At 36.3% G+C, this 22257-nt stretch overlaps 1 long non-coding RNA gene across 1 annotated transcript; it reads right to left on the reverse strand.

Moving 5' to 3' along the window:
- Positions 1–3577: 3577 nt before the first annotated feature.
- On the reverse strand, positions 3578–4006 carry LOC140016251 (uncharacterized). Its single transcript, XR_011822602.1, has 2 exons — positions 3927–4006; positions 3578–3842 (listed from the first exon to the last, which is right to left on the reverse strand). It is a non-coding gene; the product is annotated as an uncharacterized lncRNA (long non-coding RNA).
- Positions 4007–22257: the final 18251 nt, after the last annotated feature.

The following is a 22257-nucleotide window of genomic DNA, read 5'->3' on the forward strand; positions in this document are numbered from 1 at the left end:
AAGCAAGAAGGGAAAAGGGAAATTAGTATCCAATATCTCTAAATTCTGAGATCTCAATTTTAGTCATTTGACCAAAATCTCATCAAATCTCTTTTTCATTGATAGTTCAATACCAATGTCTCGTGGGGCAATCCGTTTGGACAGAATATGGATACCTTCAATTAGAAAAATGAGGATTATGTAAGAGGAATATTTGGTTATATTTTCCATGAATAAATAAAAAGATTTTCTTAAAAAAAAAAAAAAAGTTCAATACCAATGTCGAATGGGAATTTAAAAATGAGGATTCTAAAATATAAAAACGAAAAAAAGGACGAGCCGTTTCTGGGTAATGGCGACAGATGAAAGTGTAGATTAAACTCTCAACCACGTTTGAATTGTCTTCCATTTGGGGGAAGATTTCTGCACTTTTTCTATCATTATTGCTTGTTTATAAGATTCTTATTTTTTTCCCCACTTGTTGAAATAGGGTTTCGGTTATTGCTTGCATTGGAAGAGGAATGATTCAAGGAACTATCATAAGGTGGAAAAGTGACGGATCCATATGATTGCTCCATTTCAAGAACACGAACCTATTATTTCTGATATAATTTTCAAACAATATAGCAACTTCTTATGGTTGCATTTGATTTGAAGATTCGAGATTGAGACGCCGGTTTATATCGAAAAACCACTTCAAGATAAATTAATCTATAAAACACAGTAAACTTAACATGATTAAATGAACTTTTAATGCCATGCAGTAACATATATGGCAAATCCTTTTGGCATGTGTCCATCCCTCCTAATTCCTCTTGGTTTTGGAGGAAATTGCTTTAATTGATAGGAGATGCTTAGCAACACATTTAGGCTGTGTTTGATAATGATCAAACTATCCATTTATGATTTGATAAGTGGCATCCACATGGGGCAGGAACGAACTGGGTGGTTCAAGAAATGAAATATAAGAGAAAGATCTTGAATTTGTGGTTAATTCCACTTTGTCCCCCCAAACTTTGGACGATTACCCACTTCAATCCCTAAACTTCAAACTGGGACACTTAAGTCCCTAAACTTATAAATACCTCCCACTTAAGTCCCTAAACTTATGAAATGGGACACTTAAATCCCTAAACTCTTATAAAATGGGACACTTTGACCACCAACGGCATTCAGAATTTGTTAACAATTTTCCTTAAGTGGAAGGTATTTTTAAGTTTAGGGACTTAAGTGTCCCATTTTGAAGTTTAGGGACTGAAATGGGTAATCGTCCAAAGTTTGGGAGGACAAAGTGGTATTAACCCTTGAATTTGAGCCTTCCTACTTACACTTTAAAAACAAAAAAAAGAGTGACATCCACATAGCCCTTTAATTGATTACTATGGAATTGATATTCTTCAATAATTTCGTAATACTATGAATGCAAGATTAGCTAGCATCATGAGTGACGGTGATTGGATCTGGCCTCAAGGAAGGAGGAGGTCTCAGAAGGTTGAGGGTTGACATATTCTCTCTGTCACTTGTCTACCTTTACCTCATGTACATGACTCTTTTTACTAAATTTTCTGCTGTTGAACTTTTTAAAACAAAGCATTTAGAGGTTCCATGGTTCAAGTTAGTGAGGCTCAAAGGATACATTCTCATGCATGCATTGATAGTCTAGTTGGTATGTAAAAATAGATTAGCAACAAAGGACAAATTAATGAAATGGGGAATGGTAGTGGATGGATGGTGTGCATTGTGTTCAAGAGCAAATGAATCAATGGGGCATCTCTTTCACTTGTGATTATACTACTTATGTTTGGGGGAGAATACAGTAGTTGTCTTTTTTTTGTATAGGAGAGTATATGGGCGGTCTACTGAACTTCAATGGCTGATTCAATATATTCAGCAAGACACTTTAATTAACATAGTGCGCCAGCGTGCTTTTATAACAATAATTTATACGTTGTGGAGTGAAAGGAATAGATGGATTTTTTTTTTTCGGCAAAATGGCAACTATTGAATTGTTAATTCAATCCGTTGTGTAGAATATCTAAAGCATTGTTGCTAGGTGGAGAAAAGTTGATAGAACCAAACAAATTGGAAATTTTGTTTAGAGTGAAATTTTGCTCCTGAAATTTTTTTCTCTTAGCTAGTGTGATTAGTAGTATGGTATTAGTTATATGTAGTCGGAAGTCTATGTACAGTGGATTGTTTTGTGTACTCTTCATGCTTTATTCTTTAATAAAATTTTTAGTTTATTTGCAAACAAAAAAAACACATAAATGGAAATTTAGCTGAATTGAACAGAACCAAATTGGGAGATGAATTTTTCCAATGGGTGGACACCTATTAATACATCTAATATTCATCTAACCTGCTATATATATATACACACACACACACACACACACATATTAACAATTATTATTCTTTATTGCATTTATATATTTTTCCTATTTAATCTTACCTACTCTCCCTTATATTTATTTACATTTCCTAATTAATCTTATATTTCTAAAAATATATCATCTGAAATATATCTTAAAAGAATTTCAAAAAATTATATCCAATTGCTTGTTTAGCACATGCCGGATAATACCATTTTTACTCCTTATAGTATCCAAAAATGGGAGCTACGAGAAAAATGCGGACATAGAGAGCAAAAATGAATACCATTTGGCACTGAAAATTTTCCAATAATTCTAGATTTGAATCCTCCACTCATTTTATGTGTACCTAGCAATAAGTCCATCAGATAAAAAATATTATGATCAAGCTACCCTTGGAAAGTCTAAACAGTTAACAGGATGGTAAGAATTCCATCTGTTATAAACCGCAACTTTGCTGGACAAAATGACAAGGAACTCTCGGGACCGAATATACTCCACTTTATCCAAGCCAACAATTCTATGCTAAGGATATGACTGAGGGGACAAAGCCTTGCATAACTCGCTATTCTCCGCGTTTAGGGCATTCCTTGCTCTCAATACCATTGAGTCCCAGTTTATTTTGAAAAGTCTTAGCAACATTCCATCAACCCAGAGACAGCATTGCTCTTCGCAGCTGGTTTTGTTAAAATATCCCACTTAAATCTCCGTCATTAATATGTCAAAAAAGAAAGTCTCCACCAGTTGCCGAGATAATGGGAGAATACCATTCAGACAAAAAGCCCTCCATGGATGATGATGCATACTAGTATCTTCTCATATTTTATTGGAAACTTCAACCAAAAAGCACAGAAACTCCCAAAATTTCCAAATCTCAAGCAAATAAAAGAATATTGAATGTTTGATGGCCTAAAATTAAAAAAGAATAAGTTCATTTGGATGTAAAGAAGCGGGAAAAAAAATGCAGCTAAGCTATTGGACATCACTATAGACTACTACCTCTTGACCATGGTTTGAAATTAGACACAACAAGCAAATAAACAGAAGATAGGAAGACAGGAACTGACCGCAAAAACCACATCCTTAAAGATATATTACGTCAATCTGATACAGGACCTCTGGCAGCTTAAATTAGATTCTTGATTCAATTCTCTACAGGAAGTTTCTTTGAAATGATCCCGAGGAAAACCTAGAAGACAAACCCGAGCCATGTTTTCAGCATTCAATTTCACACTTTGCCGTCCCGCTGTCAAATCCTTCTTACGATCCCATGGTCTCCATGGATGCTTTCCCTCCCATTCTTCTTTAACTGGTTCCTGCTTGGATTTTTTCTTTGATCGATTTTGAGCTAGCTCTTGGTGCTTGTCTACTTGTGGCTTTGACCGCTTTGATTTGTTGTATTCATCTACCAAATGTGCATCTGAACTGGAACGTTTTCTTTCTTGCTCATTTGAAGCAAGTGCTGAAGCCTCATTATAGGCTTCTAAATAACTGCAATTGCAAAAGAGCATTAGTACCAAACGTCCAAGACCTCCAAATTCCAAGAGCATCATTTTCATCAGAATTCATACATACTTCATTTTTGCTTTCTGGGCTTGGTCTGATGGTGTGTCAGTCCAGATACTAGTATCCCCACGCCCCTCCTTGGAGCTTCTTGACGGGTCTTTTAATATCCGTACAAGTTAAAAAAAAAAAAACTGAATTACACCCGTTCACTGCAAGTATACAGGTCAACTAGTAGTTTAACATATATATCGAGTCGATCCCACAGGGAAGAGTGAACAATTACCGGTATTACTAAATCTTCTCTATTATTTAGACTATCAATGTATTATAAGAAATGAAACCTACTAAACTTATGCAAAATAACAAATGAAAGCTCCTTAGGTTATGGTATCCCCAACTACTCATGCAAGTGCTATATTTGGATCATTAAGTATTACATCTAGGCTAGTTATGGTGTAATTTCCTTATGCATTTGAATCCTACTTTCGTAGTGAATCAATTATACTTATAACTAATCCATACCTATTCTCATGGATATGAAATTAACTACAAGTTCATTTTTTCAGTGAAATTAAATGAAATGAATCACTAAAAACCATATAGGTGCACCTCTACTTTTGTGAGTGTACTCCCTATGTTTAGCACTTCTTGAACCAGTGTTAAATCTCAATTTTCATTGCAGAAACAATACCTTAGATAATCACAATTAATGGTACCAGATTAATCATGATTTAAAGAGCCAAAATGCTAAATAACTTGCTCAAATCATAGCAATCAAATAACCAAATAATAAACACTAACAATCAGAGAAAGTTCAACCAAACCCAAGGCATAAACTTTAAAGATACATATTAAACACAAAATCCATAACTTGTATATTAACTAAACTTGGAATCAAATACAAAAGATAAAGAGTTTGGAAGGAATGTAACCCTTGTCACATGAGTTCATCTCGTTGCCTTCTTCATTCTCCATCTTCATCTTTGCCTAACAAATAAACAAGACTGGATGAACTATCTAAACTACAATCCTACACTAAGAAAAATGGAAGAGCTACATTTTTGCAGTTCAAGTTCTCTCCCGTATGTCTCTCTTTTCTCCCTTCAATCTTGCAAGCTTTGGCTATATAAAGGTGAAAGTTGGTCAAGAAGTGAGGTTTACACCTCCCTTTTACAGTTGGGAATGTTTCTCACATGTTTAGCATCACATGTGACTTAGTGGAGGTAAAATTGAGTTTTCTGTGTAAAGAACAGACTTCTCTGACCACAATCCGGCCACAAATCCGGCCAAGTTCCAGCCAGATTGCTACAGTGATGTTTTGTGCACTTTTGTTCAATTTCCAGCTCTGCTTCAATTTTGCGTCAATTTCAACTGAACTTTTCTTGATGATAAAAGCTGATTAGCTCTTGCCCAAAACATAAAACTTGTAGCCCTTTGAGTTAGCTTTCCAATTCATCAAGAATCACCTTATTTGAATATGCGTAGGCTGAGAAATAACCAAAATATCCTTGACTACTCACTGCCCTATTTTAGCTTAAAATTAGCTATTGTAATTCGGCTTTTTGACATGTAAAACCTTCAAACTGGATTCAGATGTCTTCACCAAAGTTGTAAATCTATCTCTTATCTTCAAATTGCTTTAAGAATCATCTCAATTTGATCATTGTAGCTCAAGTTATAGCCGAAATACGAAAATGTGTCAAAACTGTCAAAATGCACAAAATCCAAGTAAAAAGTGATAAAAACCTCATTTAATCACTTAAAACCATTTTTCACCAATTATAGCCAAAATGATTCGTTTTCTTCCAATAATATAACCAAAGTGACTATGTGAGAACCCAAAAATGTTCACATTTTTCTAGGCATTATTTTATTTTTGCCTACATTTTTATACCTGCCTTTAAAATATTAAAATTTCTATGCATTTTTATAAGCAAGTACAGTTTTAAATTATTTTCCTAGTATAAGTTAGTGTATGGTAAATTTGAAACGCATTATTGACGTGGGACCTGCTAGTGCGATTAATTTTGGTGCTTAAGTGATTTTTGTGCTAAATGTTATTATTTTACAAGGTGCTAGGAAATGATTAGAGGTTAGCTAGATAAATGAATCATTGGGAGTGAGAAGATAAGTTTAAAACATTCAAGGTGCCAAGTGTTGCAAACCGGTTGGAGGATGGCTTTTGACTTACTATTCATCACCTTTACTAAAACCAATTTTTGACCAAATTTCTCTCATATTTTCTTGTCTTGGCCAGCTGCTCTTGAGGAGAAAACAAAAGAGAGAGCTCTTCAATTTTAGCCTCCAAACTTGCTCAAATCTTGTGTTCTAGCCAACCAAACTTGAATCTACTTCGTACAAGTGATCATTAGGAAAGTTTAAAGGTGTTGGTGGATTAATTTTGGAGGAGGAAGAACTAAACTACCATCTTTCTTGAAGTGTCAAGGGACCTTGCTTGGAAACTTTCTCTTTGTTCTTGCTAATGTCAAATTAGTGGCTTTAGTGGCTAAATATGTTGATTTGTGATAGGTTTTATGGTTGAAAGTGGAGTTTTGATGGATTTTTGATTTATTAGTGATTTTTCTGTTTTTATATCATAATTATTGTTTAGTCATGGATTGATGGCTTGTTATAGTGTAAAATGAAGTTGGTATATGTTGGATATGATTGGTTGCGGAAAATTTCTGGTTTGGTGCGGAAATTCCAATTTAGGGTTTCATCTAACCCTGTTCTGGCTGGTTCTGTTCGGCCATGATGGAGGCCGAATCAGGCTTATGTTAAAACATGAAAATTGTAGCAAATGGTGTTAACTAGCTGCTTACAGAATTTCAGCTCGATCCGATCATTGTAGCATGTGAAATGATCAAAATACCCTTGACTGCCCATGAGCCCATGTTTTGTGAACATATTTCTGTTTTCGTGGAGATTTCCACTTTTGACCATGAAAATGCATGATTTGGCTTTGGAGGTCTTCATAATAAATGTAGATATATGTCTTGGCTTCGAAACACCATAAGATTCATTTCCATCCGATAAGTATAACTTCAGTTGTGGTTGTTATGCCGAAAGGTGTTTTATCGTCTATGATTTGTATGTGAAACTGTATTTGATTTGGGATGAGATTTGATCTTTGATTGTAGGATGGAAAGTGAAGAAATTAAGGGGAAATGCTGTCCATTTATTTTCTTGAAGTTTGAATAAGTAAAAGTGAGATTTGAAATGTGATTTGGGGATGCATTGGACTTACTTTTCTTTAATGGTGTTACTTGAACTAGATTTCATTTGAACTTGTACCTTTTCGCATGGTGAATGTGATAACCGTTTTAAGCACGATACTTAGTTACAAATGTCAAGTTTTAAACTTCAAATGTTTACACATTTTCTTTCCAAAACGAAGAAGAATTGCCAAGGGTTTCTCGGCTGCAAACTCTAATTTTATCAAGCGAGGTTTTAGGTGTGAATTTAGGGTTTGTTTATTTTTCTTTTCCTATGATTTTACTCAAAACACTTGTTATACGTTATTTCTTTGCATATGAGTTAGTTTCGGACCAAACGAAGAGCTTTACGAAAATTTGAATACAACTGTCTTTTCATATCTGGCTGTATTCTGACGTGGCACTGTTCATTCATTTTCCGATGAAATTTTCTAAAACCTTTTTGAGTTTAGTTTTATGTTTGGTTTGTGAAATCCTTAGTTATTTCCGTCCTCAGATCCAAATGCCTTCTTTTCACCTTTAAAGTCATCTTTATACGTTCTACTCGTCGTTAGTCGGATTTTCTTCGATTTCACCTAATTGTTTTGCGAGATGAATTGTAATATTCTCTCTTGCTTAATCTTAGGTTTCGTCGGTGATTGAGGGTAATACCCGGAAGAATACTTTGGATGTTATTTTGCGTAAGTAGGTGAGTGTTCCTTGTTTGTTATATTTCCATTGACTATCTGGCTTGTTGTGGATGTTGATAATGTGTTAAGTGCCCTCATGATTGTCAAAACGAGTTTTACTAGGCGGGTATGTACTTTACCGCACTCAACCTACAGGAATGTGAAATTTTCAATGATTCAATGATTTAAACGTTACTTGTGCATGAATGTAAGTCTTTTAGCTGAACTGGGCCCTGCCCTTCGTTACTGATCGACTCGAGCCAGAAGCGGACTCGGTCGGGCGATTTGGTGACCCTGGGTGAATGTTTGGTATACTCGAGTATTACCTTGTAGTCTGGTGGAGTCCGGCCAACGTTCGGAAGGGGGTAAAATGAAATGAATAAACGAGTGATAATGTAAATGAGGGGTTTTTACTTACAAAAATGTATTTTTAAATGATTGGAGGAATAAGGAAATGAAAGGAGAATGAATGATTGAATGAATAAATGGCTCCCTGTGAGCACGTATCCTTTTAATGAATGTGTTATTATCGCTTTATATTGTAAATGTTTCTTGACTTATTGTTTGATTATGACTTTTAATGGGCTTATTGTTTGATTATGTGTTCGGAACCTCACTGAGCTTTTAGTTCATTCTTTTAGTTTTGTTTTCGTTAACAGGGGAAGGCGAACAAGAACGAGAGCTCTGTATAGACTAGCCTAGACTAGTTTCTTGAATTTTTGTAATGGTTCTCATCCTAGCGCTTGGCACGGGCTAGATGTATGAAGAATTGAGAACCTTTGTATATTTGAGTCTGTACTCCCTTTTGAGATAGAAATGTATCTAAGTTTTGCTTTAAGTTTTGGATTGTTGTTATGCTTGTTCTTGTGATTTTATTTCGATTTTGATTGAGGTATGACTGAGTCCCGGCGAGAGCTAGGCAGGCGGTCCGCCGAACCCTTTGGTTTGCCTTAGGAGGAGGTGGGGCTGTCACAGTTGGTATCAGAGCCTGCTTCGCGTGGTCTCTACTCTGAGTGAGCTGGCTAAGTGGTGAATAAGTGTGAAGGACTAAATGCTCGTTCGAGCATAAGCTATAAAACATAAATGTTATAGGTCTTAAATCTTTCTCATGGTATTTGAGGACCATAGATAGGTATGTCAGGTAGGAATTTCGATTGTAGATAGTTTACTCTTGGGAATGGCCAGCTCAAGATGTGAATTATCTTATTTCGGATTCTTGTGCCCGAGTACTCCAGAGTTGAGGCGGTACTAAGTACTTGAGACTTGTATTTTGGGAACATGAATAGGCTTTGTTTAGCTAGAATGAGTACAAGAGGTCAACGGACGTCTAGTTTTGCATAGAAAGTGACGTGAGAGAACGGATGGGGTGATTTAACTGAGACTGGGATGACATATCGCCTTTTCTTTTGATTTGCCCTTGTGTTGTTACTATATGACTTCCGTTTGTGGTATGTTAATACCTACATGTGTAATATTAACTGCTTTTGACTATCAGCCTAACGTGATATGTCTCTTTGTGTATATGTCTCTCTGTGTATTTGGTACATTAGATCTTGTTATTTTAGTCAATTTACTTTGTTCATTTATTAAATTACCTTTTGGAAAAGAAAAGAAAAGAGAGAGAAAAAAATATATATATGGAGGGGAGACGTAGTCGTGGACGTGGTCGTGGCCGTGGAACTAAGCGAGCCCAGGAACCAAGAGAAGAAAGGGAAACATCAGCCGAGCAAGAACAAGGACCGAGGGTTGAAGCCAGAAACCAAATGGCAACAGCAATACGACAAATGACAAATATCTTGGCACGATTAGTAGATAAACAAGGCCAAATGCTAGTGAATCAACCCCGAAATCTTGAGATAGGCGAGGATAAGGCTCTTGAGAGGTTTCAAAAATTTGTACCTGTGACGGCCCCACCTTCCCCTAAGGCGAACCAAAGGGTTCAGCGGACCGCCTGCCCAACTCTCGCCAGGACTCACTCACTCATAGCTCAAGAAAAATAACGTACGTCCATAGAAAAATGCATAACACATCCACTTCAATCTCATATATACATTGCTGCTCAAGAGTACAATCAACCCTAGTCTTAAAATTGAGTACAATCGAGTACAAATTGAAAATTCAAAACAACTAGACTGCGCTAGTTTGTACACGTCTCACGCCTCACTCGTACCCCCTGTAAAGAAAACAAATGGCGTGGAATGAGATAGAAGCCCAGTGAGGTTCCAAATAACAAATTGACCATTGTTAAAAGTACGAATGCCAACGTAGCAAATTAATGAGCATCAAAAGTTCATAATAGTGAACAATAATACTTCAAGTAGCAAATCTCAAAGTGAGCGAGTGTAAAAGTTTTTCAGAAGAAACAATAATCCAATAAGCAATAATCATTCCAAAGTATAAGGATACGGATGGCTCTCAGGCGCCAAATTCCCATTGCATCACCAGAGTTTGATCAAGTAATAGTTGACAGTCCGTCAACCTTCAAATAAGTAACCAATCCAGTAGAGCACCACTTACACTACTCTCCGTCCACCATTCACACCCCCTACTGGGCCCAAAATCCTCAATAAACACTGGTGGTAATACTCGAGTATACCGATTAGTCGAGAAGATAACACTTCACTCGACATCACTAACTACCCATGGTTCGTTATCTAATCGACCAAACCCTTGCCGGCTCGACTCGATTAACTAACCAGGGGGTTTGGGGTCCCCAAAAGTCGATAAGGTAACACTCCAATCGACTGTATTAAAATAAATGTATGGAGACGGGAATGAGAGGCACCTCCCACTCGGATTGAATGTGGTACATACTGCCGCTCCGCACTTACAACTCAAGTACAAGTATATCAAATCAATTGCAACAATAAACAAGTATATATCATATTAGGGCAAATGTGATAAAGTACACTCTTGCCCGATCAACAAATTACATATCATTAAATCACATTGGTCAAGTATTGAAACAGTGTCCAGTTCAATCAGGTATTTTGAAGCGCTCACCAAAAGTCTAGTGCCTCTCAAAAATCACGTTCCGGTCCAACTCCTTGGTTGGAGCCCAAATCTGCGATAAAATATCATTTACGAATGTAAACCTTTCTACAGTTCGAAACATAGGAGTTTCACTTCAAGAAAATTAAGTAAATACAACTCATTAGGTAGTATTTAAGATACTTATCAAATCCCGAAAAATTCATACTCGCTCGTTTAGTTTCAGTAAGGAAGCGGTTAAAACTTTAAAACTCTCATTGGAGTCGAAAAAACGAGGAAAACATATTTCAATTAGTCATTATTTCCATTTTCCAAAGGGTACACGGTTCGGCCGAATTCTAACTTATAGACCTCGATAAACGAGACTCAAATATCCTAGATGGTTCACGTGGTATTCGCTCTCAAGCTTTACTCAAGTCGTAAGTATTTCTTTCTAGTCATCGGGCGTAAATTTGGGCAGCACGCCCTTTTTATTTACCTATTTTCCAGCCAACATTACACACAACATAAATAGCCGTTCAATAGGCTCAATGTCATATGATTACCAAACCAAGGTAGAAAAATTGACCGGAAATGAATTTGAAGGCCTAAAATCAAAGGCAGATTTGATGTCACTTAGCGTATCGGACACAACCGAAGCTACGCTTATCAGAGTAGGGTGAAATTTATACCATTTTGAGCTAAGACAGAGTGCTACAACTTTGATGAAGACTACTCAGTCCAGTTCATAGTATATCTAGGTCAAAAGTCCGGATTACAGAACCAAAATCTCACATTCGGGCTAGTTAACCGCATTATGTATAAATGATAATAACTCAGGTTACCGAAGTCCGATTAAGGCGTTCTTAGGGGGGTTGGAAAGCTAAGACATGGTACTAAAACTTTCATGTTTTGACTAAAAGCTAGTTCAGTACGTATCAAGGTGAACAAATGCAACCAACTTAGTGTACTGTCAAAACTGTCCACTGACTTTACTCCTATGGCAGTCAGGGTATTTTCATCTTTTGACAGGCTACGTTGCTCCAATTGAGTTGAAATTTTGTAGGCAATCATAAAATATCATTCTATACAACTTTCATGTTTTATATTAAGTCTAATTCGGCTTCTAACATAATGAACTGGAATCAGGTAGAACTGAAGCTACAATTTCCAGAAATCTGGAATTTTGTTATATTCAAGCTATAATTCACATTTTTACCTTAAAACTACCACTACTTTCTCCTTTACAAGATTATATACCATATATATACACCATATAACACCTATCCAACAAGAATTATAAGTAAATCAATCAAAACCCTAACTTAAAATTCATCACTCCAATCATCAAAACCACTTGAAATAGGCATCAAAGCACAATTCTAAACTTAATACCCAACTTAATCATGAGTAATGGAGAAAGAAAGGGTGATCAGCCATTATACCTCAAGACAAGAGCTTGCAAGAGTGATCCTCCACTTCCCCTTGAAATTTTTGATTCCTTAAGATTCCAAAACTCCCAAACTAGTGATTAATCGGTTTAGTTTTTTCTTGTTTTCACTCAAAATGTCGGATTCAAGGTTGAAAATTAGAAAGCTCTCTTCACTCTTCTCCCTCTCTCTCTCACGGCTGCTAGGCAGAAAATGAAGGCTCAATAAAGCTTCAAGAAGGTTAAAAATGATAGAAATGAATTTGGGTCAAAGGTGACAAGTGTCACACTTTGATTGGTAGTCAAATTTTGTTCTTTTCTCTCTTATTTTTGGTCCAATATTTCGGCTGCCTTGAAGATATTTTGGGGCTGATATTAATCACTTAATAGCAAGGAGATTAAGGTAATAAAGTAGTGCTCAAGTGGTGCACTCACTCGGTAACAAACGGTACCCGTCGGTTCAACCCGTTTTTTCTTAAATCGCGTATACTAGGGTTTTAACTTACAATTCACTAACTTATTATTATCACCTCTATGCACATACTTAATATCATCTAAACTCACTCTTAATTACGAAATTTGATCCCCATTCTGTATCGGACAATCACACTACGGATAGGCATAAAAACCCTAATTCGCGCCAACTTAAAAACCAAAGGGAAAACCCTTAATTCTATATTCATTTACACTTATTGTGGTGTGATTGGGGAGTAAGGCTATTAGAAAGTAATAATTTCCAAATAAAAGGGAATTTTAAAAAAAATGTGAGGAATTTTACAATTCCATTGTTTACAATTAGGGTTTCGATTAAAATATAAGGGATTTAGGAAAACCGGGTAGTCACAAGTAAACTAGGGTTTTTTGTTTTCCCTTTTGATTTCCTTTTGATTAGAATTTAGGGTTTCTAATCTTTAAAACAAAACAATGTCTTAAAACAAAAAAATAAAATATAGAAACTGTAATATCCTAAAAGTCGGGGTATCACAGTTGACGGGATATTTGTATCTATACAAGTTTAATTCCGATTTTACACCCGTTGGACTGCAAGTATACAGGTCGCAATTGTAGTACAAGATGTGTATCGGGTCGATCCCACGAGGAGCAATTTAAACAATTACTAAGCCCTTGTTCTCTCTATTATTTAGACTTACAATTAATTTGAGCAGAGAAAGTCTAATGCTGTAATCTACAAATCTGATATACAAATCTAGTTTAACAAATACTGAATACAAATAGCGAAATTTTACTTAACGAAGATTCTAGGGATGTAGATTCCACTTATGGCATAAACTACACAAATGAATGGATTTACTCCTTGCTATTATTCTTGCTTAACCAGAGATTTATTTCCAAGAATACCAAGTCTCATTTTCATGATGAAATGGCTTAGAGCAATATAGATTTCCCTATTTTCATGGTGAAATATTCTACTACTCCGTTTTATTTCATGAAATGCTCAATAATCCACCTAAGTGTATCTCTATTTTCATGAACATACAACTCAAGCTCTACTCATATGTTTCAATTGTTATTACCAATTCTCATTGAATAATAACACTATAAACATGCTATTGGTGATCAATCAACAACACGTAATCACAGCTACACAAGTAGACAAGTTACTACAAGATATAACAAGTGTAAATCACATTCCATTCATATTATTTAACCATAAGCTTCATCTACTCCCTAGATTAAGGGGTTTAGCTACTCATGAATGATTTAACAATCAAACTCACAAGTTTATTAATGCTGTAAGTCCCACAGACAACCAAGAGGGGGGGTGAATTGGTTGATTAAAATCTTAACCAAGTTTATGCACTTTTTCTTTAATGAAAATTTACCTTCCTTTTTAGTAATGATCAACCAAGTAGATTAGAAGACAATAGCAATATTAATCAGAGAAGCAAGTATAGATAAGCAATGAAGATTTTATTAAACAGAAATATAAAATAGAGAAACAAACCAAGTGTCTACCAAGCTTTACCCAAACTTGAAGACCAAACACTAGGAAGAGCAACTTCTCTTTGATGAACGAAGATCAACTAGATGTACAATGGAGGGAGCTCTTCCTCCTTGCCCTAAGCCTCACTTAGTCAAGCTAGGAAGTTTTACAATCACTCAGAAAACCCTCAACAAAGCTACACTAAAGATCCTTTCAACCACAAAAGAAATGCTCAACAGAAATTCACACCACTTTAATACAAATCTGCTTTGGAGACTATTTTCTAGCTAAAATATCTCTTGAGAACTTGTAAACAAAGTGAGCAAAAGTCCCTACTTCGTTCAGACCAGTTTGATTTTAAAGGGAACCAGAAATGGGCTTCATCAATGCTTCCAACGGATAGAAGGCAGCTGAAGAGTCAACTAGCCGTTGGGGCTGTCGGACGTCCGACGAACAAATCATCGTCCGAACCAATCGTCCGAAAAACAGCAAGTTTGACGTTCGGACGTCCGATGAGTGTTTATCGTCCGACAGTACAGCGTCCGAGCTTAGGCCGAGAGTTGGCAAGTTAATTTGGAATTTCTCGGACGTCCGATGCGGTTGATGTGCGTCCGAGATGTGCGTCCGAACCTTCCGGACGTCCGATGACTCTTTGTGAGCGTCCGACATAGCTTCCTTCTTGATGTTCTTACTTCTTTCGGACGTCCGACAGTTTCCTTTCGGCCGTCCGACCTGTTTGTCCTGTTTTTGCTTCTCCTTTTTGACTGTTTTGCATTTCATGACACATTCGAACCTGATTCTAAACACAAACACTCATATTTGAAGAAAGTTAGATAAATCAAAGTGTTCACTTTCTTGGTCTGTATAAACAAACTTTTGTGATCATCAAAATCAAGAATAACATTCTCCCCCTTTTTGATGATGACAAAACAAAAGTTGGAAATTGATGATTGTAATGAAAACTCCCCCTGTCTTAGTAAATCCTAAAATTTAAAAATTTTGAAAAACTCCCCCTCACTTGGCTGCCCATCCGAGTTAAACAATTCCATTCAACAATTAAGCATATCAGCCAATCCAAATTTAAACAATCAATCCAACATATCCTAACATCACTAATCATCAATCACCAATCATCATACATCATACCATCTCCCCCTTTTTGTCATCACAAAAGGGCAACTAATCACATCAACATCAACATCCCCTTTTTGTCATCCACACAGTCACAAATTTACACAAGTTCACAAATCAACATCCTGGTGACAGTATAGAATATACATTCATCAAAACAGTACTTAAAATATACAATCATATTCAATACAAATTCATTACATTCACACAAGCAGAATAGACAATCATTCATCAAAATATTTAGACATCCATCAAAACAGTACTTAAACATCCACCAGATCATACCAAAAGAAACTTAAAATATCCATTACAATACATATTCATTGTTGAATACCACAAACACATAAAAGAGACAAACAGAATGCAAATGTCCTAAATGATGAACTAAGTGGATCCAGGAGTCCTCCGAGAGAGCTGATATTGAGAGAGGTCTTCCTCATCAGTTTCTTCATCATCTTCAGTAGCTTCTTCAATTGGTGCCTTGCCTTTGTCTGATGTGGAAGGGCCATGAGGAGTCACAGGAGTTGATGGATTCGGATCTGGAACTGATGAACCTGGATCAGTGGTTCGAGGTTCTTTGTCATGTGAGACTTCCTCAACCACAGGTGGAGGAAAAAGAAGGTTCTTTTTATCAAGAAAGGCAGCTTGTTGCTCAGAAGACATGGTGAGCATTAGGCCATGTTCTAGAAGAAGAACATGCTGTTTGAGTTCATGAAGAAGCTCAATTACCTCATTACTGGAAGAGGAAGATGCTTTAGTGGTAGACTTCCTAGGGTGAATGGGAGTGAGTGAAATGGGTGAAGAATCATGTACAGTCTTAGATCTTTGTTCACTAGATGATGCCCCCTTATATGCCCACAGATTATCTTTAAAAATAAGATTTTTCCTTTCAAAATATGCTCTGGTAAAAGCATAAGAAGATGCTTCTTTGGGACAAACACCTAGAATTGGAACTTTGTAAAATTCAAAAATCTTTTGAAGAAACTTCCCATAGGATAGTTTTCTTCGAGAGTCAGTAGCATAGCGAAGTAAAAACTTGCACATGACAAAGCCAAAATCAATCCGAATTTTTTCTCGAAAACAGTAAAAAAGATACAGCTCCATTTTGTTTGCATCAGTTCTATGGCCATCAGTGGGCACAAGCAAGTTTGAAATGATAGAAAAGGCAATCAAATTCACAGGAGCCAAATCATTCAACTTAGCATCAGCAGGTGAAGAAAAACTTCTTTTGAAATAAGTTAACATTTTTGTCCCATCAAAATGATTTGCAGCAGTAGGAAGCTCTTCATAAGAAAAGAAATTAGCGACCTTATCTTTGCACAAACGTTCAATGGTAGTCTTTAAAATGGAATTCACAGTATCAGAATCAAAGATTAGGTCTACCCCATTTACCCTAGACATGATCTCAGTTTGGTCAGTTCCTTTCCTAAGGTTAGCAAAAAATTGATGCAGCATATCAGGATAGTAGACATTGGGCATGGAAATGAGATGCGACCATTTCTGGAAATCAAATAGACTTAGAATGGATTCTAAACCTATGGAACGAAATTCAGAGGGGTTTACAGTTCTTTGAGGGATGACACCCTTCTGAGATATCCAGGCGTATTTGTCTTTCGCAGCATCATCAAAGAATGGAGGGAGAGGGACTGATTTAGGAGGTGGTTGAGAAGATGTCCCCTGTCCAGATTCTGGTTGAGAAGTGGGTTGTGGAGTAGGCCGTGACATTTGACCCTTGATAGCTCCTCTTTTGACGCGTTTGGATGTCCGTTTGACAGTAGGAAGATCCTCATCCTCATCCCTGAGTGGATGCTTACGTCCGGCAGTAACTTTTCCTCCCCTTAGATTCACCATTGCGCGAAATGTGTGGAATGAAGAATGCAAATGATGCACACAGCAGTAGGGAAGTGAATCGAACAAAAATTTTGGAACAAAAGACCGTGTACAAGATTTGACAGAGCGGTTATGAGAAGGTAGGGTTTTGAGGAAAATTTGGGAATGTGCGAATTGATAGATGATTTTGTGAAATGATCAGGAAAAGTGACTCGCAATTGATCAGGAATTGTTTTGGTTGAGTCAATTTTGAAATGAGGGTTTCAGAACGATGTGAATTGGAGAGTGAGAGATGAGAGGGTTTTCGTCCGAGAGGAAATAGAATAGGAAAGGTTTGAAGCAAATGAGAAAGAAAGTAGTTTTAAAAAATGAGCCGTTGCATTGTCGGACGGCCGAACGAAGTTGTGCGTCCGACATCTGCGTCCGAACAGGTGCAATCTGGAAAATGGCTGAAGAACATCATCGGACGTCCGTTCATCCTCTTTCGGACGTCCGAAGGCAATGAAAAATTTATGATGATTTTTCGAACATTCCTAATTTTGATCTTAGATGAATGAATTGATCTAATGGCAAAGCTTTTGTAAAAATATCAGCAAATTGATCTTTAGAGCAAACATAATTTACACAAATTTCACCTTTTTGAACAAGATCACGAATAAAGTGGTGCTTTATTTCAATATGCTTTGTCCTAGAATGCTGAATAGGATTTTTGGTCAAATTTATAGCACTAGTATTATCACAGAATACAGGCATGCAGTCATACAACAATCCATAGTCATTCAGGGTATGCTTCATCCATAAAAGTTGAGCACAACATGCACTAGCGGCAATATATTCTGCTTCGGTTGTAGACAATGAGATTGCATTTTGTTTCTTGCTAAACCAAGAGACTAAAGAATTTCCAAGAAAGTGACAAGATCCACTAGTACTCTTTCTATCTACACGACACCCTCCAAAATCAGCATCCGAATAACCATATAGTGCAAACTCACTGGATTTAGCATACCAAAGACCATAGTCTAATGTACCTTTCAAATACCTAAAAATTCTTTTTACAGCATTCAAATGTGATTCTTTTGGACACGATTGAAATCTAGCACACAGGCAAACTGCAAACATAATATCAGGTCTACTTGCAGTTAAATAGAGTAAGCTTCCGATCATACCTCTATAATGCTTTTCATCCACATGATTACCTTCTTCATCTTTGTCAAGCTTTGTAGAAGTGCACATTGGAGTTCCAACTTGCTTTGAGTCCTCCATGCCAAACCTTTTCAGTAATTCCTTGGTATACTTTGCTTGATTGATAAAGATTCCCTCAAGAGTTTGATGTATTTGAAGTCCAAGGAAGAAATTTAATTCTCCCATCATACTCATTTCAAATTCATTTTGCATAGTGGTGGAAAACTCCTTACATAGATACTCATTAGTAGCACCAAAGATAATATCATCAACATATATTTGCACAATGAGAAGGTCATTCAACACATGCTTAGTAAAAAGTGTGGTGTCCACAATACCTCTTTTGAAACCTTTTTCAATCAAGAACCCACTTAATCTTTCATACCAAGCTCTTGGAGCCTGTTTTAAACCATATAAAGCTTTAGAAAGTTTAAACACATGACTTGGAAATTTTGTATTTTCAAAACCTGGGGGTTGATCCACATACACTTCTTGATCAATAAAACCATTTAAAAAGGCACTTTTAACATCCATTTGAAACAATTTGAAACCTTTGAAGCAAGCAAAAGCAAGAAGCATTCTAATAGATTCTAATCTTGCTACGGGAGCAAATGTTTCATCAAAATCTATTCCTTCTTCTTGTGCATATCCTTTAGCAACTAATCTGGCTTTATTTCTTACAACAACACCTTTATCATCCAACTTATTTCTAAAAATCCACTTTGTGCCAATGATAGGTTGATTTTGAGGTCTATCAACAAGTGTCCAAACTTCATTTCTCTCAAATTGATTAAGTTCCTCTTGCATTGCCAAAATCCAGTTTTCATCCTTTAAAGCATCATTGATATTTTTGGGTTCAAAAAGAGAAACTAAAGCAAAATTATCAAACAATTTTCTAGATGAGGAACGAGTGTTTACCTTCTCGGATGGATCACCAATTATAAGCTCTTTTGGATGATTTTGGTTGAATTTCCAAGCCTTGGGAAGATCTTTGAGTGGATCATCATTTTTGTCTTCATCTTCCTCATCTTGATCATTATGAACTTCAGTTTCCATTTCAGTTGCTGCTGGTTTAGAACTTCCTTCATTTCCAATTGATAGCTTTTCCATTCCTTCTCGAACACCTACATCATCATCCTCACAAGAACTTTTGGAATTATCATGATTGGTTTCATCAAAGGTTATATGTATAGCTTCCTCAATCACAAGAGTCCTTCTATTAAAAACTCTATATCCTCTTTTATTCTCACAATATCCCAAAAATATTCCTTCATCAGATTTTTTATCAAACTTACCAAGATGTTCCTTTAGATTCAAAATAAAGCATTTACAACCAAATACTTTGAAATAACCAACCGTAGGTTTCTTATCAAAAATCAGTTCATAAGGGGTTTTCTTTAAAATAGGCCTCAAGAGAATTCTATTCATCACATAACATGCTGTGTTTACCGCTTCAGCCCAAAGATATTTAGGCAACCTACATTCATTCAACATAGTTCTAGCAGCCTCTTGGAGAGTCCTGTTTTTCCTTTCTACAACACCATTTTGCTGTGGAGCCCTTGCAATAGAGAACTCATGTGTTATACCATTATGATCACAAAATTCTGGAAAACCACAATACTTGAATTCAGTCCCATTATCACTCCTAATCCTAACAACTTTTAACCCAAGCAGATTTTGTACTTTAGCAAACAATGAAGTAAAATTCTTGAAGGCATCATCTTTATGAGCAAGAAATATCACCCATGTGTATCTAGAATAATCATCCACAATCACAAAACAGTATTTCTTACCACCCAAGCTAGAGATTTGAGTAGGACCAAATAAGTCAAGATGCAAGAGTTCTAAGGGTTTTGAAGTAGATACACACTTCTTTGTTTTAAAAGAAACTTTTGTTTGCTTTCCAAATTGACATGCATCACATATTTTATCCTTTTCAAAAGTGATTTTTGGCAGGCCTCTAACTAGTTCCTTTTTCGAAATTTCCTTTAGTAAGTCCATGTTAAAATGACAAAGTCTTCTATGCCACAACCAAGGATCTTCATTTGAAGCTTTAAGACATTTTAAGCTAGAAGAATCAACTTTATTAAGGATCACAATATATATGTCGTTAAACCTCTTCCCTTTGAACACAATATTATATTTGGAATCAAGTACAATGCATTCAAGCTTTTTAAACAACACATACAAGTCTTTATCACACAATTGACTAACACTAAGCAGATTATATCCTAAGTTATCAACTAAGAGCACATTGTGAACAAAGGTTTCACCATCCTTACCAACATCACCTATTCCAATTGTCTTAGCTTTCACATCATCACCAAATGTCACCTTTCCACTTGATTTTGATTTCAGCTTTATAAACAAAGAAGGATCACCGGTCATATGCCTTGAGCAGCCGCTATCAATGAACCATTTGGACTTGTTTGATCCTTTTTCCTGAAAAGATAAAGTGTTTGGTACCCTTTTTAATTTTTGGGTCCATAAGAGTTAGCATTGTATCTAACTAACCACATGCATCTCATCCCTTTGTTCAAATTCCTTTTCACATAGCAATCTCTACTCAAATGCCCTTTTTGACAACAAAAACTACACATAATGGAAGAGTTTTTAACATGTACTGGTTTAATATATCTTAATCCACCTCTTCTATATGTTGTGAAGCCATGTGCAATTTTGTTGTGTGGAAATGTTCTTTGACAAGCAGTAAGATGAGTAGATGACATGTTCTTTTTGAAGAAATCCTGCTTTCTTGCATTCAAGGTTTCATCCAATTTATCCATTCTTTTCTTCAAATCACCATGTCTTTCCTTCAGCATTTCACAAATATTTGTTTTTCTATCAAGCTCATTTTGAACATTGCATCCGGCTCTTACAAGACTTTCATTGTCAGTCTTTAGTTGTTTATTTTGTTGAAAAAGATTTGTATTTTCTTGAATGAGAAAAGCCATTTTCTGTTTTAACTGCTTGTTTTTATCATACGATTCCTTCAAGGCATCATGCAGTTTCTCAACAAAGGATTCAAGATCATCATCTTCATCATCATCACTTTCAGATAGAGAGTGTGTGGAAGTTACCTCATTATTTCCAATAGCCATGAAGGCCATTTGAGCTGATTCTTCTTCTTCTTCAACTTCCCCTTCGGAGTTGCATTCATTCCAAGTAATCTGAAAGTTGTTGAATCTTGGCTTCCTATCAGCTTTTCCATCTTTCATCTTCTTCATGGGGCATTCGTTTGCATAGTGTCCAATCTGTCCACATTCGAAGCATTTGTCCAACTGTTTCTTGTTGAAATCTTGTTTTCCTTTGTACTTTGCGATAGATGGCTGATTCTGGAATTGATTGCTAGGTCCTCCCCTTCTAAACTTTCTTTTATTCAAAATTCTTTTGAAGCCTCTGGTGATAAGAGCAAGATCATTATCATCACCATCCGAGTCTTCATCATCCAGGTGAGCTGGATCATCTTCACCTTGAGTAGTCTTTAGAGCAATGTTTCTCTTTGCTCTAGTATCCTCTTCCTCCTGCACTTTAGATTTCAGTTTCAACTCATAAGTGGTTAGTGAGTTAATGATAGATTCCATAGGCACAGAACTTAAATCCTTAGCCTCCTCTATTGCAGTCACTTTATTTTCCCATTCTTTGCCCAAAGCATTGAGAATTTTCCTGTTCTTCTCTCCCAAAGTGTACTCTTTGCCCAATGCTTCAAGATCTTTGATCAAGTCAGTGAACCTGCAATACATTTTGTCAATATCCTCAAGAGGTTCAATTTTAAATGATTCATATTTTGTAACCAAGATAGCCTTTTTCTGTTCCTTCACGTTGTCACCACCCTCATGGATTTCTCTTAGTTTATCCCACATTTCTTTGGCCGATTTGCAGCCTTTTACTCTAATTGATTCATTTGAATCTAGGGCACTATAAAGAACATTCATGGCTTTGGCATTCAATGTGAGGTTAGTTCTATCTTGAGCATTCATTTCAGCTCTCATTTTTGGCCGAAGCACCCCTGTATCTGCATCAAGAAAGT

The sequence above is a fragment of the Coffea arabica genome, chromosome 10c (assembly GCF_036785885.1).
Source record: "Coffea arabica cultivar ET-39 chromosome 10c, Coffea Arabica ET-39 HiFi, whole genome shotgun sequence".
NCBI classification, from domain to species: domain Eukaryota; kingdom Viridiplantae; phylum Streptophyta; class Magnoliopsida; order Gentianales; family Rubiaceae; genus Coffea; species Coffea arabica.